At 37.4% G+C, this 27,970-nt stretch overlaps 1 protein-coding gene across 1 annotated transcript in view; it reads left to right on the top strand.

Moving 5' to 3' along the window:
- The window catches only part of LOC129778147 (protein tincar), a 316,584-nt gene that overhangs the window by 167,332 nt on the left and 121,282 nt on the right, over positions 1-27,970 (top strand). The gene's annotated exons all lie outside the window — the stretch shown is intronic.

Raw genomic sequence — 27,970 nt, 5'->3', positions numbered from 1 at the left:
AGTGTTAAAAGTCACTATAATAGAGAAAAAAAGGTTGTTTGAAGGACTAACCGAAAAACTGATTGAACGACTGACTGAAGGACTGATTGAGGGACTTGACTTACTATAGGACTGACTGAAAGACAGACCGAAGGATTGACTGAAAGACTCACTCTGGAGTGACTGAATAATTAAATGAAGGGCTAAACGAAGGATTGAGGATTTGATGTTTAATAATTGATTGAGAAGCTAACTAAAAGATTGTTTCATGGACTCACTGAAGGAGTGGCTGAAGGATTGAATGATGAATTAACTGAAGGATTGAGTTCAGGATTGACTGAAGGACTGACTAAAACATTGTTTGGAAGACTGACTGAAGAACTGATTGATAGACTGACGGATGGACTGGCTGAAAGACTGACTAAAAGATTGCTTGAAGAACTGGCTTCAAGACTGACTGAAAGACAGACTGACTGATTGAAGGACTGACTGAAGGACTGACTGAAGGACCAATTGAAGGACTGACTGAAGGACTGACTGATAGAGTGACTTGCACGCAGTTTTATAATGACAGTAGAATTAAATGTATGTTCCAAATTTCAGATTAATCATTCAACAGGAACGGGGTCAATTTTCTATCAATGTAGGACAACCCAACAAAAATTCAAACATACATAGAAACAGGTCAAGCTGAATGAAACCATTCAAAAATTAATTAGTTGTTTGGGGACTGCGGCCATCTTTAAAATGGATTTTTCATTATCTGCTATGTTCTACAAATCGAGAACTTCCTTTTGACACATTTTTGGCCATTTTTCATAAATAACTGTGTTCTACTAGTCAAGCCTTTTCATTTGATACGCATATTGATGGGGTTCTGAGAAAACATGTAATCCGACATTTTGTAGTGGCCGTCATCTTAGATTTGCATTTTTCATAAATAACTGTATTCTACTAGTCAAGCCCTTTCATTTGATACCCATTTTGATGGGGTTCTGAAAAAAAAATATATATAGCGCCATTTTGTGGTGGTGGCCATTTTGGATTTGAATTTTTCATAAATAACTGTATTCTACTAGTCAAGCCCTTCCTCTAGATACCCATATTGATGGGGTTCTAAGAAAATATGTAATCCGACATTTTGTAGTGGCCGCCACTTAGATTTACATTTTTCATAAATAACTGTATTCTACTAGTCAAGCCCTTTCATTTGATACCCATATTAGCTGTTCAATATAGAATTGTTATACAAATTATTCTAAATTTCCGAAAATCAAAAATAAAATACTCCGGATAATCGAGCCTAAAATTCCGGATAATCGAAACCCATTTTTATTTTCCATTTAACATGCGCATGTGGGGAAATAATACACAACACGCTAATAAATGAGAGGTGCGCTATAGAGCGCAAGAACAGAAGCAACACCACACGAAAGGAACATGCGCACTTAAATGGAAAATAAAAATGGGTACTCACTACCATGGATTTACGTGATACGGCGGCGAAGAGCGATGAACTTCCGCTGATGACGAGCCGCCGGGAGCGCGAGAATTTTGCTGGGGCGCTCGTGTTGACGGAGAGGGCCAATTCCAACGTAGCCGTGGGGTCAGAAGTGGTGCCACCTAGAAACAACACATAAAAAGCGCACACACAAGCCATTTAAAATATAGCCACACAATAGGAGTGCCAATGCTTACCTCCAATTAAATTTTACTCGATGCACTGGAGGGTAAAATTTGAATTTAATTTGAAACTAAATTGAGCTAATTGCGCGCACTACCAAAAAAAAACAAACAAAGAAAGATACAAATGAGTACTACTAGGGTGTAGTGAAGTATCAACTACCGGAACCACACACTGCTGCCTCTTCCACGGGCTAAGCTGAAATGGAAGAATATTTCTTCTAAGTTCTCAGATCAGCGCAATAATCAAAAGGACCGAAACTACGCAATTATTAACGATATTTATAATACGTAGTCTTACCCTCAACCCCCTTGCCTAAATCTGTCCTCTTTTCAAACATTTTCGGACGATTATCTTTAATCTCCCGAGCGCAGCTTAAATCGAGTCGCTCGCCGGATTCCGAATTAAAATACCGAGAAAACCCGCCAAAAACTCTCCCGGTTAAGGAAACGTGAATTTCTTAGAAAAAACTCACACGAGTGTCTAAGACATTTATGAGACGTGTCTTGGCTAAATTGAGCCGTCGAGTTACATCTGGCACTCAATTATAGCTAGCAGTGAAATCGAAAAGGGGAAAAGCACTCGCTTTGCAGTTCATCCGAAACATACACATATGAAAATACACTCAGATTCCACACACGGGAGTTGTGTTGAATCTGACGCTCATACTCATAGAAACGAGGGGCTCAACAATACTAAAATCAGTGCAGCGCTACACCATTCAAGTAGATCAAAAGCTACTAATTATTAAATATAGGTATTTTCGCAAAATCGATCGAAAAACAACCACATTCAGATTAGAGCACTCTATGTGCACTCATCTGCTGTTTTTCATTTCAGATTCCCAGTCACACACCGATTATTCATCCACATTTATATTGTCACTTGATCAAGTAGAGTTTGAATTCGTTTATATGAATAAACGACTGCTGAATCTAGAGCATTGTGCCGGAATACTTCCCCATCATTTTTCAAGGTTTGGTCCATTTTCAAACTTTATTTCAAAAAGGAAATCCATATTGATGGAGGTTTGGGAGCAGAATAATATACGTATGTGTTTCCGAATTGTCGAGCGGTCGAACTCAATGAAAAACAGGGAAGCTATCAAAAGTTCATCAAAGTGCATCTACAATTTTCAATGGAATTGGGTATCTCTAATTCTTTGAGGAGAATTTTCATCAAATACATTCGACATGAATTGTCATCATTTAGAACTTTAGTTTAGTTCCGGTTTGAAGCGAAAAGTTGCAACTAACCAAGAAAATCTTATACTGGAAATACATTGAAATCGACTTTCACAAACCCTATTGGAATGGTAACAGTTTATCATACATTCAGTTGTACCTTAACTACAGCATGAAATCCACATTGTTGTGTAACAAAATGACATAATTCATCTTGAGCTAACCCATGAACGCCACGAATCTCATACGTAATCGTCCACCTACGTCTGAGTATGCTTTTCATCTGCTAAAAGCCCTCCCCAAAAGCGCCATTCAAAATGGATCGTATTGAATTTGTTACGAATAGAAAAAAAAACAAGAAGGAGAAAAAAAATGAAAAGGATGCTACTTTATCCCGCGTTCCCGAATTGCTGCAACATTTCGCAGACATGATCTATTTATTTATTGGACACGCTGGCACGAAATACGAGTGAAATTTAGCTTAAAAGCAGAAACGCAGTAACGGGGGACTTTGGAAAACCGGTCACAAAACGGCAAGAAAAGAAGCAATCTGAAAAAATCAATAGAATTGCCACGGCATGACGGTTCCCAGGTCCTCTGCCACAGGGAATGAGAGCATTCGAAGCAAGTGGTTGTTTCAGCCAGGATTTTTCCCTGGTGGAAACCTTAAATTTTCCGTGGTGGCGAGGGGAAAGAAAAGAAAAATGTAGAACCTAATGTTCAAGTGACAGTTTGCTTCGTTCTTTTGGGGAGACGAAGGAAAAAAACGGGATGGCAGGAATTTGTTTGCGCGAGCATGGCGAGGAGGAGGAAAACTACCCGAGGGGGATAAATTTATGATCAGGATTTTTGGGTGAGCACACTGAAGTAAAAAAAGGGCAGAAGTCATTGACACCGGGTGAGTTTCACATGGCTTATTTCGGGGATAGCTCCGCGATAGATATGCAGACGGGAGCAAGGCAAACCCAATCTTCGGCATCGTAATCATCGTCCTAACGATGGCAATAGACACACTTACACATATGATGAGCAGCAAAGGAAGGCACGAGGAGTGCGTGTTGGCAATCATAATAAAACGGATAGCAACGTGGCTGGATATCCTGCCAAAACGTGCATGCTGTCAGTTTCGTGCAAGGTGCGGGATGAACACGACCCGACTGCTGATGACTGTGGGAGCTACAATGACACTTCTGGTATGTTTGTTTTGCCTCTCACGATGACACTGTTTTGATATGCAAGCAAACTATCAGACGGCATGATGGTATAACGACAAAGTATACTCAGTAAATTTCGGATAATTACTAAGATGACATTTCGAGGATTTACTAGTTGATTTACAAAATCATAGTAGTGACGAAACTTCTTAAAAATAAAAACAACTCAAAGTCTATTCTATCTTGTTTGCTCTGAACTCTATTCATAAGTGACTGGCTTCATGCTTATGAAATTTCAAGTGGCTATTATATTATGCTGTGTGAGTCTGAGTCTGAGGTCAAACAATTCAACGTTTATGAAAATGAATGTTTCAAAGCACTTGTGAACTAACTATTCATTTTCAACTTGGTAGAATCATAATGTAACAATCAAAGCTAGAAAACTACATTTCCACTAGTCGACAGAGCAAATGAACAACTGTCCTCAATTTTGTTGATTTGTTGCATCATAAAGAGGCAAAAATGTCACTTAAATTCCATTGCAATCGTCAATCCAGAAACTTTTAAATTATCTAATTGCATGTTTCTATCTATCGCACCATCACAGAGTTGTTTCCAAATGTCCCGAAGTAATGACAAAGTTTTCCCTCGACTTTTCGCGAAAAAAAAATCACACATGTACAGGACATTCTCCGCATCCACACTGTCAACTTGACTAACGAACGTCACGAGTTCGCAGCTAATGTTGTTGCTATAATTGGGTCCACACAAGTGGTTACTGCTGAATTCACTTCTGAAAACTCGCACCGGTGTTTGTAATGTCCACAGCAACGTGCTGAAGCGGAAGCTGGTGCAATGTTACGTGTCGTGTTCTGCGGCTCCTGTCGTTCCATTAGAAAACGTTTTAGGAACGTGAAGTAGCGGAAAGAGAATTTTGAAATTGAAAGCATGTTTCATTTTCGCAACACAACTTCGAATGCACTCCCCCGCCGGCTTCACCGTTGTTTGTTCGTTCGGTGGTTGAACCGGCTGCAGCCCGAATGGACCTGGTCACAGGACTGATGATACTCGTTTGGACGTGACATCGAACCGCGAATGGACTCTCCACTGTGGTGGTAATTTTCTTTTAATTATTCCCTTCACGCTCCTCTTGTGTTGTTCGTGAGAAAATCGATTAGAGTGTGCAATACAAAAAAGGTAAAGGTATATAAAGGCGCTTTGTATACTTTTTTTCGGCTGAAAAATGAAAAACACCAAACTTCTCACAAACATTATAAAGTTGTTCCAAAAATAAATTAAATTCACATCCATGTTTTCCGAAAAACCTCTTTTGAAGCGCTGAAGCCACAAAAATCTAGAATTAACCGATCGGCTAGGGGACCGACAATGAACTTTCCGTCTGGCCCACGTCGGTCCCAGCGGAGCAATAGTGGACTTTCCTAAAAATCATCTTCTCGCCTTGTTACTGTCGTTCCCAATGTCGACGTTCATCAAACGAAAAGTCCACCGTCGGACGGTGAGTCCGGTGTGAACTAGACGAAAAATTCAGTGTCAGTCCCCATGGACCGGCGCGGAGTTGAACGTGTTGGAATAGGAAAAATGTCTCCACCCAACCAAATTGTCAGCGTGAAACCTTTTCTTTAGCACTTCTTGAAACCCCTTGAAACCCACGACGCCGGAGGGTGTGCAAGTCCCTCGCTACTGGGGGGGTTTGCGCAGATAAACGCTCGACTTAAGCGCCACTCTCGTGAAGGACATCAACCACCGTGTTGTTTCCCTTACTCGGCAATAAGAAACCTAGTGAGGGCGGTTTTGTCCTTTCTCCTCACAAACCCGGATAGTTCCAAGACTTTTACCTACGCTCTCGAGAGGACCCGCGACACCGTTGATACGCGACCCGCAATTTAACCACAAGTTGCAAACCTAGGTTAGTTCTAAAGAAAACCGTTTAGGCTTCTCACTGGACCAAATTCAAAAATGATCGATCCCACTCACCTACTAGCCTCCGAGAGCGTGGGTTGAAAGTTAGCTTCAACAGAAGAGGATTCCAAACCTTGAGCTCAAGACCTATTCCTAAATATGCTTTATGATTTGTCGATGCTTTGGCTACCCAGTAAAGCCAATAAAAATGCAACCAAGTTCTTCCATGCCAAACCGATATAGTGAGTTTCAGATTTCCGTGAAAAGCGGTAGTTTTGTTCCTCATTCCAAATGTTAGACCCCTTTTTTCATATGGTGACCATTTCCATTCCGAATAGTCTATTTTTCCATGTTTTTCCAAAAAAGACTTTTTTAAAAAACTATTGAACTACCGAACCGATTTCAATGATGCATATATCCAATTGAAGCCAATTAGTGATAAATTGGTTTGATATGATTCAGATTTCATAAATATTTCTTTACTTTACACTACTTTTATTCCTTTTTTAATCACCCACTTTCTAATAACTTTCCAATGATAAATTTTATGATGTTTAGCCCAAATTTATATTTTATCCTATACAGATTTCTGTAATTCGAATATTTTCATGAATGAATCATTATGATTTTGATTTAATTGAATCCTAGATAAAATTTTAACATAGGTTGGAGAATAAGTTATCCATGATTTTCTCGATAGATGGCTTTAATGATCGATATCTCGCTTTATATCGATCATACAATTTCAGGTATAAGCTCATTGTGAAGGTGACATTTCATACTAAAAAGAACTATTTTGCTGTTTTTGTTTTGTTCCATTTAGTTGTGAGTTACAGGGTGTTAACAATGGAGGTCAACAAAAAGAAAATTCGGTAGATTTTACACATTTTGTTTTATAAATGCGAAAATGCAAGCCAAGCCGTTGAAATTGCAATTGGTGTGTAGGGTGTCGATACTGCAACAGTAAAATACGTGCAACTCAATCTATTTTTCATTTTTTTAAATTTTTTTTTTATTTTCATTTTAGTGCGATATATTAAATTGAGACTAAATCTTTACTGTCAACAAATGGACCGTTTGAAGCTAGCGATTGATCAGAAACGTTCAAAACTGGCTAACAGAAGCGGTTTTTTGTTCCGTCAGAACAACGCAAGACCACAGATTTCCAAGAGCTTGATTGGGATGTTTTTATGCATCCACCATATAGTGCGGACCCGGCACCAAGCGATTACCACCTTTTCCTCGCATTGCAAAATTTACAGAGTAATGAAAAATTGGGATGACGAAGATTGTGAAAAATCTATTGCTAGAGTTTATCGCCAATAGACATTGGTCCTTATTGGCGATAAACTCTAGCAATAGATTTTTACAATCTATGATAGAAACATTATGAAGCTACCTTTAGAATGGCAACAAATTTTGCAACAAAACGGTGCATATTTGACCCAAACCGGACAATTCGAAGCATATTAAAAATAGTTTTGAATTTCACCCAAAAAAAATGGATTACTTTTTCCCCAACCTAATATTAGAAAAAAGGGGTAAAAAAAATTTGCTATCGCTCCTCTCACTTAAACGACCATTTGCGTATTTACTTGAAGGCTTATGTTTTCATCTGAATTTTGAATCTAGTCACAACCGTGGCAAACTGCGGCAACGAAACTTTTAAGCTGGTTTTCTACAAAAAATCACTTTTTTTCATTAATTTGTTTTTGTTAGTCCTGCTATGATCAAATTTTACAATATCTAATGAAAAATATTTGTTTTGAATAGTTTTTCGAACAATTTTTCCCTTGACGCCAAAAAAATCCAAGCTATCATTGATGCAGCAGAGCGTTTCAAATTAATGTATTTTCTTTTAAAAATTGTCAAATAACGCTAATATGTCAAGATTTGAGAAGTCGTAAAAAATCGGATTTGATGATATTGCGCTCAGATGTAGGATTTAAGCACTTGAATATTATAGCAAGAAAGAGAAAATACTACGAAACAGCTGACGCCATATTCGTTTTTTTGCCAGATGGCCAGCGATTCCCCGTTGTGCACTGTCCATTTCGCGCCATCAGTACAATTTTATTTTAATTTCAATTTTCCACTCACTAATGAATTTACTTTGCCGTGCAAAACTAATATCGCTTCTCTGTTAACTCACAAATTGAAATACAGGGCGATTTCGATTATATACAGTCTCCGATTTATTTTCACTGCCTATAATCGAATCAACATTTTTTTTTTCTATTTGTTTTTTATACATATATATCTCGTTTTTTGAATAAAACAGAAGAATTTAAGCTTTATTCATCCCCTTAAAGTCAGAAAACAATTTTCTACACACAACAAAATAAATTTTATTTAATATTATAGAATCTCTCAGGAGGTGATAGCCGATCATATTTGATGAAAAAAATCCTTCTACGCATATGTTCGAATTTCAACAATGGTAAAGTTATTGAACTTCTTTATTGTTCCGGGATCTGTTTGCCTTAAACTGGCTCTACTTCAAAAAGTACGTTACGTAAGACAACTCTGTTGCTTCCATTTGAAAGATGAAAATATTTAGTACTAGCTGACCCGGCAAACTTCGTTCCACCCAAAATTTATTTTTCGTTATCACATTCACGTTTATTACTAAGCGCACGTTCATTGGTCCAATCGCAGAACTGGTCATTGGTTGATTTTCTAATCTACCCTTCAACACTACGTTTTACTATAAAATTCCTAGTACTTCTACCAAAACTAGACATTAATCTGATATTAGATTATTTTCAGACACAATCCTCGTTCAAGATTTATCAACCACTTGCAAATAACATATTTCTCCGTTACATGGAATGAATGTTTGATACAGAAAATATGATATAATAAAGACAGCCCTAAATCGTGCAATTCCTTTCTCGAGTTTTGCTCTTATCAACACATTCGGTGATCCATTTTTATTTATATAGATAGAAGAAGATATAGGAATGCGTTTTATCACATTAAAAAAAAATCAATTGTCATGTTTGGTTGGAATATGTTTGGTTGAAATATGTGTATTATTTTTACGGGAGGGAGGGGTGTCATACCATTATAGAAACATTTCTCATATTCAAAAACCTTGTGGGACTACCGTCTTAATGTCTTAATAAGCATTTGTATTGTATTGAATAAATTATCGATTGGACGAAACAATTTTCGAATTCAATTGAATTCAACATATTTGCTTTGTAAGTAAAAAGTTTGAACAGTTGCCATCAGGGTTGCCAACTATTTTTTCGAAAAATCAGGGAGAATGAAAAAAAAAATCAGGGAAAATCAGGATAGCTCATATTGGGTTGTCCGGAAAGTTCGTATCCATTTTTGAGAAAACAAAAGTATTATTTTTTGAATTTTATATGCACAGTGTTGTTTTGCAATCAATTCAGGAAGTTCTGAAATCTTTCAGGTAGCCAAACAATTCTAAACTTTATATAATTATGGAAGCTACTTTGTCCAGTTGCGAGCAGTATTTGTGGGAATGTATCGACTGATTGCTTGGTAGAAGCTCACAATACAGAATTCCTCTCCAATACCACCTGAACCAGATCATAATTTTTTTTCAGGTGAAGACCGGGTCAGTCTGATTGTTTGAAATGACCTGTTTTCATCACCCGCCACGATTTGCTTTAAAAAAATCGATGCATAGATGAAACGCACAAGTCGTAACGATTTACGTAACCATGTAATGTAACATATATAGTGTACCTGTTAATTCATTTGTCGTGTCTCGCGGATCATTCTTACAACTTCTTGCTTTACAAATAATTTAATATATATTCTTCAAGAAGTAAAACACTTTTTAAAAATAATTACAGTTTAATAAAAAAAGATGCTTACATGTAATGAAACCTGTATCGTTTTTATTTAACTGTACATAATTTTTGGTCGCTAATATTCCTTTCATCGTTTCCGTTCCAATTCTGTTTCTAATCTTCGTTTTATTGAGATTGAATTGCGAGAACCTTCGGGCATAAGATCCTTTTTTATCCAAAATATATATTTTTATTAAGGCTCATATGGCGTCAGCCTAACGGGACCGGGAGTTCAATTTTTCTACAATGTTTGCTTACAACTATGTTAGTAATATGTAACCGATTACTCGCGGTTGGCTCGTAGTTAGTATTACAAGTGTTCTCATAATTGGTATGTTGCAGTCTTCGATGCTCTGTACGTGTGACCGACACGGGATACCTGCTATTGGGATGCAGCTGACCATTAATCAGCAACGCCCCCCTAGTCTGTACCCCATATCTAGCGTGGTGCGTCTTTCTCGACTCGAGGAATCCAGGATAGAATGGTCACTAGCCGGCGCAATCATCAGCTCGTGTAGAGTTGTCATAAGCGGTACAACCTTTGGCTCTTGTTGAATGATCAGTGGACTGCACAACCTTTGGCCCGTGTATCTGTAAAGAGTGTGTGTATGTATTGCCGCGACTAAGTAAAAGTTTATCGTTTGGATAGGAGGGATATGAAACGGGGACACAACGAAGGAAACATCATTAAACGTTGACATCGGCGTTTCTGAGGAACAGGTATAGATGAAGCAGAAGATCAGGATCACGGCTACCTAAGATATCCCGGACGGGGATATCCGATTGTCTGCCTTGTGCTCTCAGTACTCTAGAGAGCTGAGAGCGAGCAGCATGGAACCGGATACACGACCAGACAGCATGCTCGATGTCGTGGTAGCCATCGCCACAATCACAAATATTGTTTGCTGCGAGCCCAATGCGATAGAGATGCGCGTTTAGGTTGTAGTGATTGGACATAAGCCGAGATATCACGCGAATGAAATCACGACCTACATTCAATCCCTTGAACCATGCACTCGTCGAGACCTTAGGGATAATCGTGTGTAACCAACGACCGAACTCATCTTCACTCCACATGCGCTGCCAACTTACGAGCGTATTCTGACGAGGAATGTGGAAAAATTCATTATAAGCAATTTGCCTTTCAAAAAGTGTGCCTTCTGAAGCGCCCACCTTAGCTAGCGAGTCCGCTTTCTCATTCCCCGGTATCGAGCAATGAGAGGGAACCCATGCTAAGGTAATCTTGAATAATTTTTCGACCAAAACACTCAATAGTTGTCTTATTCTTGTTAGGAAATAAGATGAGCATTTATCAACTTTCATTGAGCGGATTGCCTCTATTGAGCTGAGACTGTCTGAAAAAATAAAATAGTGGTCGATGGGCAATGTTTCAATGATCCCTAATGCGTAATATATCGCACCCAGTTCAGCGACATACACGGAACAAGGATCTTTGAGTTTGAAAGAGGCACTGGAATTTTCATTGAAGATGTCGAAGCCAGTGGACCCGTTTATGAATGAACCGTCAGTAAAGAACATTTTATCAGATCTAACTTTCCCATATTCTGCCGAAAATATCGGCGGAATAGAAACGGAGCGTAGGTGATCTGGGATTCCATGGATTTTTTGTCGCATGGACAGATAAAAAATGACAGAGGAATTGCAGAAGTATGGGAAGCAAACTTGGTTGGAGATGCCTGGTGAAGGGTGCACGTCGTGGGTAAGGTACTCATGGTATAAAGACATAAAACTTGACTGAGGAGTCAGTTGGAGTAGATTTTCGAAGTTATCAATCACCAATGGATTCATGATCTTGCAACGGATGAGAAATCTGTAGGATAATTCTGTGAACCGAAGAGTAAGCGGGGGTACTCCTGCCAAAACTTCGAGACTCGTCGTATGTGTCGAATGCAAACACCCCATGGCTATACGCAAGCAACGATATTGTATTCTCTCCAGCTTGAGAATATGAATCCTGGCAGCTGATCGGAAGCAAAAACTGCCATATTCTAACACTGATAATATCGTTGTTTTGTACAACTGAATGAGGTCTCCTGGATGGGCACCCCACCATGTTCCGGTAATTGTTTGGAGAAAATTAATTCTTTGCTGGCATTTCTGTTTCAAATACGCAATGTGTCTCCCCCAGGTGCACTTAGAATCAAAATATACACCCAGGTATTTAAAAAACATAGAGTGTTGGATCGTTTTGCCGGATAGGTGAAGCTGGAATTGGGCGGGTTCGTGCTTCCTAGAAAAAACGACCATTTCAGTTTTCTCCGTAGAGAATTCGATACCCAGCTTGAGGGCCCACGTGAACAGATTGTTCAGGGTATCTTGCAACGACTTTTGCAGAACGACGGGATTAGTACCCGTGATGGAAATAACTCCATCGTCTGCAAGTTGTCTCAACGTGCAGTCTCTAGTTAGACAATCATCCATATCATTGACGTAAAAACTGTACAAGAGGGGGCTTAGGCAGGAGCCTTGTGGTAGGCCCATAAAACTGTAACGAGAAGATTTCGAGCTGCCATGAGAGAAAATCATGTGCTTTTCTGACAGTAAATTGTACAGGAAATTATTGAGAATTGGTGAAAGTCCACGATTATGAAGCTTCTCTGAGAGAAGGATATCAGGGGCATAAGATCCTTATAGATTATATTTCTTTCACGTTAACTTCAAAATTCAAAAAATGTCGAAAATGCGAACAGATAAAGTATAATCGAAAGGAAGAGTAAGCATTATATAAGCGCGGACCGGAAAGCTTTAAATGTAGACTATTATGACAGTTCTCATACACAACCAGCAAAACTCCCAGTATATTTATATGGATTTTTTTTCTGAGCAAAAAGTAAAAAGTAAAAAATACAAAAAGCAAAAAGTAAAAAATCAGGATCATTTTATAAAAATCAGGGGAAATCGAGTGTTTGTCAGGATATCAGGGAGCGTGCCAAAAAGTCTGGGAAATCCTGAAAAATCAGGAAGGTTGGCATCTCTGGTTGCCATGTAAGATCAATTCATGCATTGTAATAGATTATGTTCTACGTTACGAGTAAATTTGATGACCATCCTTTTACGTTTGATATGATGCCTAGGACTATCAAAATATGTGAACGTAAGGATTATCAATCGATCATTGTATTTTACCTTTCCCACTGAAATTATTGCACATCTCATATTTACGTAGTTCTCGAACCGTGAAAGTTCATTCACCTCTAGTATCTGAAATGCTGATTTTCCCAGGCTTCTCAGTTTGAAAGAACGTTTTAGGGAAACGTATTCCGGTTTGCACAAAGCCAAGCGAGTAAAAAAATACTCCCGATTTACATGTATTTGCAAAGCGGATTCCCCCAAGCACATTGATTTTGAAGTCCGTGTTAGGGAAACACAGCTCGGTTGGAACAAAAATACCCCCAACTTGCATGTATATTTGCAAAGAGGATTCCCACAGGTACATCGATTTTGAAGTCTGTGTTGGAGAAACTGTAAATCGGGCCAATCAAAACTTGGCAATTAGGACGTTTAGATAACGCTTGACACCATTGGTTTGATCCGAGCCGATCGGAACAATGCAGCTGTTTTCTTCGCAGTATGCTTCAGGTTCTTATCTTACTGGAAGGTGTAGTCCCATTTTCAGCATGAATTCTTCCAGGTTCTTGCACAAAATGTCGATGCAACCATCAGCAGTCATAATACTGTTGACCTGCGCTAAGTTTTCCACCCTAGCCCACGAGAAACAGCCCCACATCATGATGCGTACACCACTGTGCTTCATAGTCGATTATAGATGCCGGTCCTGGAGGCAATCGTCGCTCTCCTTTTCTTGGCCCCATTTCTTGTGAAACAGCTCGAACTTGGACTCGTCCAGGCAAATAACGCGCTTCCAGAACTCCAGCGGCTTGTTAACATAGTCTCTAGCAAACTGAAGTCTTTTTTTGTTGGTGTTGCTGATCATCGATCGCTTTTTGACGAAGGAGCTTTTCATGTCCCGTTCCACCAAGCGTCTTCGAATGGTGCGATTGGAAAGGTGCTGATCCAACCTTTCTTCAATCGTTCGAATAGTCGTTCGTGAGTTTTTCTTTACATCCAAGATGATTACCGTGTCCGTTCTTGCTTCAGACGTTGGGACGGGACGTTTCAATCCTGTTCTCGGTCTCGCTGCCGAGCATCTGATGCTTCGGAATGTCCAGGTGGACCGCACCACAGCTTACCCCATACTTCCCAGCAATGTTTCGTTGAGACTACTTACGCTGAAAGTCACGCACAATCAAATTTCGAACCTATGTTGAGATTTGCTTTTCATCCATTTTCCGGAAGCTTCCTCAGTGTCAAAAACACATCACAGCACACGAAAAGTTGACTAAAACAGCTGTGAAAATTATGTTTGTGTTAGATGTAAACAACCAGCTGGGTGTATCGATTAACAAAACACGGTAAAACAAATTTACGCAAATTGATTTTTTTGTATCATACCTTAAAAGTACCCATTTAGGAACAAAAGTCACTTGTTTTTGTTTTTCTCAAAAACTGTACTGAAATGTAAAATGGTCTATTAATTACCTTCTTTCACCTAGTATTGTCTGGAATACCGAAAAGTTTGAATTTTTTTTAACATTGTGACATTTTGATTTCAAATGGGGGGGATTTTATTTATGCACATCACTGAACGTCCAGGAATGCCTGGAGAAACGTCAACTGTCTTTCCTCGACAAATACGAAAAACCTGTTCTGTTTTAGACGGATTTGACATCATGCAATTATTGAAAGAAATAGATGGGTCGCAAAAACAGAGGAAAGCAAAAACATTTCCAAGAAAACTGGCTTTCTGCGGCGATGAAGCCGCTGTACAAAATTTTCAAGCGCTATTCTTACTTGGACGCCGTTTTGAGAACTGAAGAGCAAACGTCAAAATAAAAAAGGAATCATTCTACACGAACACTCATACAAAATGGGTTTCCATTTTTTTAAATGCATACCAAATAAAAATACCTCAAATTCAAGTTAAATTTTGATCGTTCCATCCCTTTGCGACTATTTGTGTCATCTTATGTATTTAACATCAAATGAAACAATTATCAAGAACACTCACAGAACTAGACTATTGTATTGTCCAGAAAACAAATGGTACCGCTGTCCACTAACAGAGTAAATTTAAATCAAAATACCACACGGATGACCGCGGGTTGCCTGTTTGAATACTTTGTTTAATTAAACGGAAGAATAAAAACACAACCTACTGGAACGCCCTATATTCTATCGTCGTCGTGTGTTTTGCCATTTAGCCATGGCTAGAGAAAAACAAATTGCGATTCCGACATTAAAGGATTACTCATTTGTAGCAGTTACTAATAGCAGGAGTTGCAGCCAGTAGTCCACACTCTCAGATGAGTGATAAGGATCTGTGGCTTTCCCTCCAATAATGGCCGCAAGGAAAATGCATCCCATTTACACGATTTACACGATAGAAGCGATTGCGGTCTCCGGAGTCAGGTGAAGGATTTGTTCCGGATATAGTCGACGTGCTAAAGAGGGAATGATTGCGATGATCATTACGGAGGCCTGTTGCTGCGTGGTTCAATGAGTCCCGCTAATATGCTCTCTTGATGTATTTCGATGGTTGAGCAAATCATAATCTAACTAAGTTTGGTAGTGAAGTTGAATTGATTAGGTTCAAGTATTTTCAGCTGGATAGAATAAAGCGTGGTATCTTCGTGGTAATTAGCAGTTATTGGTATGCCACAGCTCTTGGACTGATTAATTCGCTCAAATTATCCTTGCGCTAGTCTGTAAACTGAAATAATTTTCCTGAAGCAGTAATGGAATACGCCTCGGTGATTAAGGATGATTAGCTAGCATTCGCAAATTGCGCTGCGCTAATAGAATATTAACAGAGCCAATTTATTATTTACTGCTGCGGTTACGCAATGTCTGCCTGTCTGAGACTGTTAATCGGAATGATAAAAGTTCTGCTTCTCCCCAAGATGCTTACGCCAGTGCTTCATTTCGTTAGGCTCCCCTCGGTGACAGGAGAGGTTGTTCATTCGTTTACCGGGGAGACGCGGTCTGTGGAATGTTAGGTCTGATAACAGAACTCGGAAACACTGAATTTTCCACAATTAAGTTAAGGAATACACTGCATCATTAAGGGGCTGACGAAGTGATTGATTGTTTCGGCATCTGGTCGCCATGAATTTATTATGAAATTATAATCGCATTACATAAAGTGGGTTTTCAGCACAAGCCCCGCTTATGTTTTCATTTCGACGAATTAAGGTCATCAGACTCACGCCAACGGAACGTAAAAGAATGGTGGTTTGTATCATAGTGAGAGTCGAAAAACAGCGCTCCTGTGGACAGCTATATTCACATTAAATATCAATCTTCTGTTAATAAATGTACAGGAAATAGATAGAATAAATGAGGCAATACTAGCAATACTTGGCCATCGTTCAATTATTTCAGATTTTCGGGGAGTATGTTGAAAGCTGTATCTTTCAATCATCTCTATCTCTCTTGCCTCTCTGGGTGGCATTAATCGATTATATACGGTTTTTAAAAATTTATTTTATGTTTCATATACGACTTATTTCAAGAAAAAATGTAATATTTCAATTTTTCTTCACGTGAAATTAAATTGGCTCTTATAAGCGCAGTGAAGTAAAAATCGTGTTTTTTGATGATTTTGATTGAATTTTCACCAGGAATTGTTTATAATGATATTGCGACCAAATTAAGAAAGATAGAAGTTGTCAAAAAACCAATCGTAGAGCGATTAGAGGAATTCAATTTTGTTGATAGAAACAATCAAGTTTATTATCAGTTTTTGGGATAAAATTAATAATAACACCTTCAAAACCACTAACTAACAATTCCATAATGTTATTTAAATCCACTTTTTCAGATGTTTCACAACTATATCCTGTACCAAATTTTCTCATCTTACAAACAGAACCGTCTTACGTAGCGTACTTTTCAGTGTAGAGCCAGTTTGAGTCAAACAGAGCCCGAAGCTGAAAAAAATTGTTTAACTCTGTTATTGTTGAAATTTGACCATATGCGTAGAAGGATTTTTTTCTTCAAATTTGATCGTCTGAGATTCTGGATAAAGTTTTTCTTTCATGTGAGAAGGGTGTTTTCTGACATTAAGGGGATGAATCAAAAACTAAATTCTTCTTTTATATTAAAAAAAAATATGTATAAAAAACAAATAAAAAAAATATTTTTATTGACTTGATTACATACAGTGAAAAGAAATCGGATACTGTATATAATATAATCAAATCCGCCTTGTACAAATATAAATAAACTTCCATACCAGTGAAAAATACAAGCGATGGGAAAAGGCCACTAATCACATGCTGCATCTCCTGTGTTTGCTAAAATCCAGGATAATAGAACTGGAAATATTTTCTCATCATATGGAGCCGGTTACATCAGAATAATATATTTTCCGAAAATTGAGATCAGAGGAGGGCAATTCCACGTCAAATCAGCCGGCTGCAGACCCGACCCTCTTGGATGTTTTTGAAACTTGGTACTTATGATAGAAACTTCCTATAAACACAATTGTTCATTATCATGTGATCAATTCAAATTACGACTCATTTTTTAAAAGGAGGTATTCAAAATTATCTTTAAAAAAATGCTAACTCAAAACCAGATGTCTGTTCCAAATTGACGAAGTTGTTGTAAAATGAATGAACTATTTAGAAAATCAACATTTCAAATGTGAGGAGGCGATCTGGCTTAGTGGTAACATCCATACCTCTCACGCAGAGATCACGAGTTCAATTCTCACTCCCTACATTCTTCCAAAAATGGAAGTAAAAGTGACGAACCAACCGAAATGCGTTGAAAGTCACTATAATAGAGAAAAAAAAATCAAATGTAATCAAAAATTGAATTTAACAATAGGTTTACGGACGATTCTAATGTACTTATCTCTAAGAACACGCGCAATTTAACATATACATATAAAAACGCTTAGAAACCAATGTAATTATATACTATAAATAAAAAATAAGGACATATCTATATATATAAAAATGGATTTCTGTCTGTCTGTCTGTCTGATTCTTATGGACTCGGAAACTACTGAACCGATCAACATGAAAATTGATATGTAGGGGTTTTAGGGGCCGGGGCTTTTTCGTGACAGTTTGAGACCCCTCCCCCCTCTTTAAGGGGGGGGGGGGGGTGTGCCATACGAATGAAACACAAATTTCTGCATTACTCGAGAATTATTCAAGAAAATGGAACCAATTTAGGCATATTGAGGTTTAAAGGTGCGATAAATGTTTCTATGGTGACTAGACTCTCCACCCTCTCTCTAAGGAAGGGCTGCCATACAAATGAAACACAAATTTGTGCATTACTCGAGAATTATTCAAGCAAATGGAACCAAATTTAGCATATTGAGGTTTTAGGGTGTAATTAATGTTTCTATGGTGATTGGACTCTTCACTCCCCTCTCTAAAGGGAGGCTGCCATACAAATGAAACTCAAATTTCTGCATTACTCGAGAATTATTCAAGCAAATGAAACCAAATTAGGCATATTGAGGTTTTAGGGTGTAATAAATGTTTCTATGGTGACTAGACTCTCTACCCCCTTCTCTAAGGGGGGGCTGCCATACAAATGAAACACAAATTTCTGCATTACTCCAGAATTAATCAATCAAATGAAACCAAATTGGGCATATTGAGGTTTTAGGATGCAATTAATGTTTCTATGATGGTTAGACTCTCCACCCCCCTCTCTAAGGGGGGCTGCCATAGAAATGAAACACAAATTTCTGAATTACTCGAGAATTAATCAAGCAAACGAAACCAAATTTGGTATGTGGAGATTTTAGGATGCAATAAATGTTTGTATGGTGGTTAGACACTCCTCCTGCTCTCTAAGGGTGGGCTGTCGTACAAATGAAACACAAATTTCTGCATAACTCGAAAACTAATCGAGCAAATGGAGCCAAATTTGGCATGTGAAGGTTTTACGCGGCACGAAACGTTTCTATGGTGAATACACTTCTCCCTCCTCTATAAGGGGGTCTGTCATACAAACGAAACACAAACTTCTGCATAACTTGAGAACTAATCAAGTACAATTTGGGATGTGAGGGTTTTTGGGTGCAATAAATGTTTCTATAATGGTATAACACCCCTCCCTCCTCTGGAATAGGGAGGGGGTCCCATAAAAATATTACACATATTTCAACCAAAAATATTCCAACCAAACATGACAATTGAAAAATTTCGGAAAACTCTGAAGGAAAAAAGGAAAATTTGGAAAATCAAATTCCCATATGTTCTACAATTACATATTGACAAGTGCTGTTAGTCGATTTGATGTTTGCGCTAGCGAAATTGATCTATGTTCGAAAATGGAAATGGATTTTAATGTGATGAAACGCACTCAAACGCACTGTTGAAAAGAGTAAATTATCATATTATAAAATTATCATATTTTCTGTATAAAACATTTATTTCATGTAAAGTAGAAACATGTTTTTGCAAGTAGTTGAAAAATCTTAAACGAGATTTGTGTCTGAACATAATCTGATATTATAATGATGAGTTCTGTAATAAATACTAAGAGTTTTATAGTAATAGGTAAATTCAACGGGGTCGAATAAAGAATTAGAGCTAGCAAGCAATTCGTTTTTTTTTGCTTGAGCGTTTAATCTGTAACATTATTTACGATTTACGAGTCAACCTCAGAATGATCTATCCGGAGATCGATGACTGTCGTCAGACATTAGCAAAGCGGATTTCTTGCTTCCTTTGAGAATCTATCAATATTCAATGAACCACAATGTGCCATGCTACTGACCATCTACGAATATATTACGCTGGGGAAAAAGTTATCCATTATTTTCTCGATAGCTGGCTTTAGTGATCAATATCTTTTGTAATATCAATCATACAATTTCAGGTAAAGGCTTGTTGTAAAGGTGACCAGGCCAGGCCACTGAAATTGCAATTGGTGTCTGGTGTCGATACTGCAACAGTAAAATACGTGCAATTAAATTTTTTTTCATTTTTTTTCAATTTTTTTTTTAATTTTTTTTTTAATTTTTGTTTTTAATTTTTATTATAGTGTAATATACTAAATTAAGATATCTTCTATCAACAAACGGACCGTTTGAAGCTAACGATGGAATAGAAACGGTCAAAACTGGCCAACAAAAGAGGTTTTGTGTTCCATCAGGACAACGCAAGGCCACAGATTTTCGAGAGCTTAATTGGGAAGTTTCTATGCATCCACCACATAGTCCGGACCCGGCACCAAGCGATTACCACCTTTTCCACGCATTGCAAAATTTCCAGAGTGATAAGAAATTGGGTTGAAGAACTTGAACTATAGCTAGAGTTTATCGCCAATAAGGACCAAGACCTCTATGATAGAGACATTATGAAGCAACAAATTTCCCAACAAAATGGTGTATATTTGACCCAAATCGGATTCACTTTTCTTGCACCAAGTGAACAAACGAAGCTAGGAACGAAGCCTGTTGATTGCATATCCGAACTGAACCTAACAACCGACATCATGTTCAATGATTGTATACAGCTTCGATATGTAGCGAATGAGAAGCGAAGAAAAATATAAACTCAATGCACCAAAAGCGATCATGGCGTTTTGGTTTGTATGCTCGTGCTCAATGCTCGTGCTCGTGCTAACCGATGCAGACTTCTCTCACTCACTTCATATCTGTGGGATTCGCAAATGAGTTTTCACTGAAGAATCTTCTGGAATGCGTTTGGACCTAAGGCTCCGAAAGTATACCATCAACTTCAAAATGTCCTTACTTAGTGTGGCTATTAAACAACAAAACTGGCGTTGCTGTTTTACAGAAATGTGAAAAAATGACCCCGTAAAAGCTTGAAAACGGAATGGCGTAAGCGCCATTTCCCTTATGATGTGACGTAATTTGATTGTGATGCGATGTGATGTTTTGATCTGTTCTGATGGCATAGAATGAACGAGTCGGGATAGCAAATTTCACACAACAACATGTTCCGTAATGGACTTTTAGAATAATGAGAGTCACTTTTTTTTTTGTAAAAAACACTTTTCCGAAAAGCTCGTCATGCCAAATATTTTAATCAAAAACAGTCGATCCCCGAGCAGTGCTACATTTATAACAGCAATTTTGTTTTTGAACTACGAATCATGTACTTAGAAGCTCTGTTTAAAACACTCGTCAAATATTTAAATTCATAAAATCAAACTCATCTTGAGAGAAAAAAAATCCTAGATTAAAGTGTATTGTTGTTCTCACATATTGCACATAATGATTGTAACTAAATAGTTAAAACTCATAAATTTAATTGTTGATCACGAGGATTTCCCAATAATGTCATTTATCTTCAGGAATCAATGGACAAAGCTTCTTGACGATGTTTACTACCTCATCGGCTCATATTCTCTTTCGGATGAATTCAAGCTGATTGTTGATTGAATCTAAATTGAATCTAAATTCTCCATTGAAACGCATCTTATAACAAAACTCAAAATATCCTCGCGTAAAATTTGTACAGATCAGATTTTCGTAATGTACGTGTATGCTGATTATACATGCAATTTTGCGAAAAGTCTCGTACTAAAAATTCTTTCCTCTGGCGCTTGCGTCACGTTGCGAGATTACGGCAGTGAAGGTCTTTTTTCCTAATCTCCTTCGCAACGGAATATCACGAATCATTTTGAATATTCTTCTCTCTTGGAATAGCTTGAAACCTATATCCCCTCAATCCGCGAGGCGAATGACCAGTGATCTCGAAGGCGGATGGTGTGACTATATTTACTTCTCGTTATATGACATTCCAAATTCTGTTCTAATTAGTTATGACCTGGGGTTTCAAATAGGAGCTAAAATGTCATTTATGGCGCAGAATAATGAAGAAAAACACGTGCATGCAATAAATACCCATTACTATACACTTAAAGTTTCAGTAGTGGTTTCTTCATGTTTTATGTGAAATTTCATGTCCTAAAATACTTTCGGGTCAGCGAGAAAGAGCCCCGAGAATAAAGGTTTTTTAATATTTCACGAACATTATTTTAATTATATTAAATTGGTTATATCCCGAGAGCGGTAAGTCCTTGGATAAAACGCCATATAAAGTTTTTCATGTAAAATATTGAAATTTCATGAATTTTCAAAAAATCATATCTTCATTTTGTTGAGTTTGCCACGGTTTGCCACGGCACCACATCAAACTTTGTTAAATTCCAATTCGAATAGAATAGCTTTCGAATAGAAATATGCAGAAAAATATCGAAGTCTCAAAATAAAATACTACAATATTTCTTGAATTAGTAATATCATTTCCATAAGCAGCCATTCCATGCCAAACCAATATAGTGGTTTTTAGATTTTCGTGAAAAGCGGTAATTTTGTTCTTTATCGCAAAACATTAGACCCGTATTTTTTAGTTTTTCATTAGGGTACCTATTTCCATTTTGGGGTGGTCCGATAAATCATTTTTTGCACTTTTCCCCAAAAATGACTTGTTTCGAAAATTTATAACTTTTGAACTACTGAACCGATATAGATGATCGACATATAAAATAAAAAAAATACGTCTAATGTTTTGCGATGAAAAACAAAATTATCACTTTTGACGAAAAAGTGTTTTTGGGGTTAACGGGCAGTGGAAACTATATTGTCACCATTTTTTTCCAATTGTTTCAATAGTTTATTTTTTATCAAAGGTAAATATGTGTTCTTCCTCATGTAAGAATTATGTTCTCTGAAGTTGGAGTCGATTCGTTGTCTAATTTCCACGGCCTTATAAGGGGTTAATCAGCAAAAGAAGTACACATGTGCCAAACGCTAGCAATCGATAGTTGTTTAGGATGAAGCTTTCTCTTTCGAGTGCGGTGCCGATCGCTTCTATAAACAAGTTCGTGCCTTTGTTCTCGGTGCTCTTTCTCGCTGACCCGAAAGTATTTTAGGACATGAAATTTCACATAAAACATGAAGAAACCACTACTGAAACTTTAAGTGTATAGTAATGGGTGTTTATTGCATGCACGTGTTTTTCCTCATTATTCTGCGCCGTGAATGACATTTTAGCTCCTATTTGAAACCCCAGGTCATAACTAATTAGAACAGGAAGGAAGGTATTGAATTAGAGAGACTTTAAACTCTGAGAGTTCATTCGTCTCTAAAATTAGAACAGAATTTGGAATGTCATATAACGAGAAGTATAGTCACACCATCCGCCTTCGAGAACACTGGTCATTCGCCTCGCGGATTGAGGGGATATAACTTTCAAGCTATTCCAAGAGAGAAGAATATTCAAAATGATTCGTAATATTCCGTTGCGAAGGAGATTAGGATAAAAGACCTTCACTGCCGTAATCTTGCATCGTGCCAGAGGAAAGAATTTTCAGTACGAGACTTTTCGCAAAATTGCATGTATAATCAGCATACACGTACATTACGAAAATCTGATCTGTACAAATTTTACGCGAGGATATTTTGAGTTTTGTTATAAGATGCGTTTCAATGGAGAATTTAGATTCAATTTAGATTCAATCAACAATTAGCTTGAATTCATCCGAAAGAGAATATGAGCCGATGAGGTAGAAAACATCGTCAAGAAGCTTTGTCCATTGATTCCTGAAGATAAATGACACTATTGGGAAATCCTCGTAATCAACAATTAATTTTTTTTCTCTCAAGTTGAGTTTGATTTTATGAATTTAATTATTTGACGAAACTTTTAAACAGAGCTTCTAAGTACATGATTCGTAGTTCAAAAACAAAATTGCTGTTATAAATGTAGCACTGCACGGGGATCGACTGTTTTTGATTAAAATATTTGGCATGACGAGCTTTTCGGAAAAGTATTTTTTCAAAAAAAAAGTGACTCTCATTATTCTAAAAGTCCATTACGGAACATGTTGTGTGAAATTTGCTATCCCGACTCGTTCATTCTATGCCATCAGAACAGATCAAAACATCACATCGCATCACAATCAAGTTACGTCACATCATAAGGGAAATGGCGCTTACGCCATTCCATTTTCAAGCTTTTACGGGGTCATTTTTTCACATTTCTGTAAAACAGCAACGCCAGTTTTGTTGTTTAATAGCCACACTAAGTAAGGACATTTTGAAGTTGATGGTATACTTTCGGAGCCTTAGGTCCAAACGCATTCCAGAAGATTCTTCAGTGAAAACTCATTTGCGAATCCCACAGATATGAAGTGAGTGAGAGAAGTCTGCATCGGTTAGCACCCCATGATATACGAGCATACAAACCAAAACGCCATGATCGCTTTTGGTGCATTGAGTTTATATTTTTCTTCGCTTCTCATTCGCTACATACCGAAGCTGTATACAATCATTGAACATGATGTCCGTTGTTAGGTTCAGTTCGGATATGCAATCAACAGGCTTCGTTCCTAGCTTCGTTTGTTCACTTGGTGCAAGAAAAGTGAATACATTCATTCTGTTCAACTATCTGAATCATCCACTCTTTTTCGGTTTTATTAGGTTAGGGAAAAAGTAATCCATTATTTTTGGGTGAATTTCAAAACTATCTTTAATATGCTTCGGATTGTCCGATTTGGGTCAAATATACACCATTTTGTTGGGAAATTTGTTGCCATTCTAAAGGTAGCTTCATAATGTCTCTATCATAGAGGTCTTGGTCCTTATTGGCGATAAATTCTAGCAATAGTTCAAGTTCTTCAACCCAATTTCTTATCACTCTGGAAATTTTGCAATGCGTGGAATGGTGGTAATCGCTTGGTGCCGGGTCCGGATTATGTGGTGGATGCATAGAAACTTCCCAATCAAGCTCTCGAAAATCTGTGGCCTTGCGTTGTCCTGATGGAACACAAAACCTCTTTTGTTGGCCAGTTTTGAACGTTTCTATTCCATCGTTAGCTTCAAACGGTCCGTTTGTTGATAGAAGATATCTCAATTTAGTATATTACACTATAATAAAAATTAAAAACAAAAATTTTAAAAAAATTTTTAAAAAAAATTGAAAAAAAATTAAAAAAAAATGAATTGCACGTATTTTACTGTTGCAGTATCGACACCAGACATCAATTGCAATTTCAGTGGCCTGGCTTGTCACCTTTACAACAAGCCTTTACCTAAAATTGTATGATTGATATTACAAAAGATATTGATCACTAAAGCCAGCTATCGAGAAAATAATGGATAACTTTTTCCCCAGCGTAATATATTCGTAGATGGTCAGTAGCATGGCACATTGTGGTTCATTGAATATTGATAGATTCTCAAAGGAAGCAAGAAATCCGCTTTGCTAATGTCTGACGACAGTCATCGATCTCCGGATAGATCATTCTGAGGTTGACTCGTAAATCGTAAATAATGTTACAGATTAAACGCTCAAGCAAAAAAAAAACGAATTGCTTGCTAGCTCTAATTCTAGATTGTGCAAAGATCTTTTACTAGGAAAAAATGCAAGCGATGAAATATTAAATTTTTTATCCCAGCAATTTGGAGGATCTTCGGTTGTCGATAGTCATCCTAGAACGAGGAACACGCAATAAAATTCTTGGTATATCTCAAACCTGAAGCCGTCGATGTTGAACTTGACTCAACATGTAATGAATACCTTTATAAATTCTTGACATGTCACGTTAAGAAAACCTTTTGACACCTCAAAAACCGTGGAAACTTTTTACATCCGAAGTTCCGCATAAAAGAAGTTATTTGAGATGCTGTTGAATACTTTTCTTCGAATGAAATAATGCATTTGCGGTAAAAAATCGAATTTTATTAAATAGGGCCGAACATTTTTTGATTGGTGTTTTAGGAGAAATCGACAAAAAAAAGCCGAATTTAACATTATAAAGGGAAGTGTCCAACACTTATATTAACGACTGCATTGTTAATATAAGGCTAGGAAATTATTTCATTAAAACAATTTGTCCATTATTTCGGATATTATTTAGAGTGAAACAAAGGGGGTCTTCGAGCCTAATTGGTTGCGTGTCCGCTACTAAGCGAACGACCATAAGTCAACCATACATATCCCATCGATGTTAACAAATTTACACAAAAAACACTACTAAAAGAATCGCCCTATAAAAAAAACAATCATTCATTTCGTTTCATCCACGATACGAAGAAAACACTCATAGGCTAAATGATCTTGGTTTGCCCGATTCAGGGTGTTTTCACGCAACTAGTAAATGCAAATCGATTTTTCTTCATGAAAATCACACATAATCGATACGAGATTGGGTTTGTTGAAAAGCCCCAAGTCTCTAGTTGCTAAACTACCATAAGGCGTTGAAATTATTCAAATTTTTATGTTTTTTAACGATTTTCCTCAAAGAAAAATTATGATCATGGTTTGTCCATCTCTGATCATGGTTTGCCCAAAAAATGATCATGGTTTATCTGGCTTTAGAAATCACAATTTTTTAATGAAAAATTTCTAATTTTCAAGTGGATGTTGCATTTCTTATTGCTTAAGGTTACTGTCATCATATTGATCCATTCATCATCCAGGCTTTCTTCAGAATATTGCCTTTTCTTGGGCATTTTAAAAGTGTTCACCTCAAATCACTCAACAAAGAGAAACTTTAGGAAGGACACCATAAACAAACTGCAGAGAGCCAAGCGGTTGCCATAGAAATCATGTGGACAAATCAACATTAGTTAATTAGACCACTCATGATCAGAATTGAGGTTATCGAAATGCGTTAATTACACGGTTTAGCTATGTAATACAAATCTGATACAAATGGTGTGCAGGCATGATGTTTACAATATTTGTAAGTGTTGTAATCCAGAAAAGGTGTGAATACGTGCCAAGTAATCACCTGGTGATTGATTAAAAGTTAGCTCAAATGAGAGGCGCTTCAACACCAATAGAAGGTGGATTTTAGAATCCTTTAAAACATGTCAATCCGTAAAAATATACTATAGAACTACTGTACATCATGAAAAAGACAATTTTAGTTATATGTTTTGAAACATTCGAATACCTGATTTGACACAGGTGCGCTGAATTAGAACATTCAAAAAAGTGGACAAACCATGATCATATTTTCGACTGGACAAACCAAAATCATTTACCTTACTAGGGGGTCTCCGTAGCCACATTGGTTGCGCGTTCGCTTAGTAAGCGATCGATCGTGAGTACAAAACTCAGGGCCCCCATTGACCATCTTTGTGTTGTTACAGAATAACTACGTCCACGCAACAATCATCAGCGATGGAGATCGATCCACGGTTGAAATAAGATCGATTCATCCATACAACTGCTCTTCTCTGCAAGAAACATCGGGCTGCTGTTCTATAAATAACTCAACAATGGATCAACGACTGTCTCCGCTGTCCAGTCTTAACTGGATAATGGAAGAACAGATAGAAAAACTCTTACGCCTAAATGGCTACTGTGTAAATGTGTACCATTGCAATGGTATAGAAGGGAATACTCTAACGCCGAAAAATGGCAACTGTGTAATGTGCTAATTATAGATATGATAAATATGTGACATGTACACGATTAAAATTCGGCTCTGTTACAGCTAAAATGCTAATGAGCCTAAAATAAACAAAAGGGATAAAAAAAAAAAAATTTACCTTACTATGTGATTTGACGTCCGAGATGTATCCAAAAGGTTGTTTGTAGAATGTTGGACGGATCAAAAAGTATTCCTATTTTTTCGGCAGTGCCACTATTCATATTTTCACCCGAAATGTAACCGGATATTTCTCGCTTCAAATGTTATATTACATAACCACGACCGGCATGATATGCCTTAGAAATCTCTCTAATTTTCGTCACGAGTCTCGTTTTAAATTTTAATCTAAATATTATTCATTCACTGTAAAAAATGGAAATCGACTAAGATGTTTGAGAGTAAATTGTAGATAAATCGACACTTTTGCCAAATCGGAAAAAATAGTCAACCATGATGATACACTCGCTAACTAAAGAAAATATGCATGTAGGTCAGGATTCGAAAAAATAAGTGTTTCCCAGGGTACCGAGGCGCAAGGAGGCAACAATATAATTTTATAAATGCTACTGGAGTTGTTCAACAAACTAGTTTTGCTCGTGATAGGTTTTTTTTCTGCAGGAGGACGAATGAATTCATTTTCCATTTTCCATCGCATATAGCACATACATTCGGAATGAGAATGCAATTTTATGCATTAGTTGCGATAGTTTTATTATCGCCTCAATTAGCGCTATAATTGCAATGTTG

The sequence above is a fragment of the Toxorhynchites rutilus genome, chromosome 3, assembly GCF_029784135.1.
Source record: "Toxorhynchites rutilus septentrionalis strain SRP chromosome 3, ASM2978413v1, whole genome shotgun sequence".
NCBI lineage: Eukaryota > Metazoa > Arthropoda > Insecta > Diptera > Culicidae > Toxorhynchites > Toxorhynchites rutilus.
The sequence above is the reverse complement of the archived record's forward strand: the minus strand, read 5'-3'. Positions and strand labels throughout refer to the sequence as shown.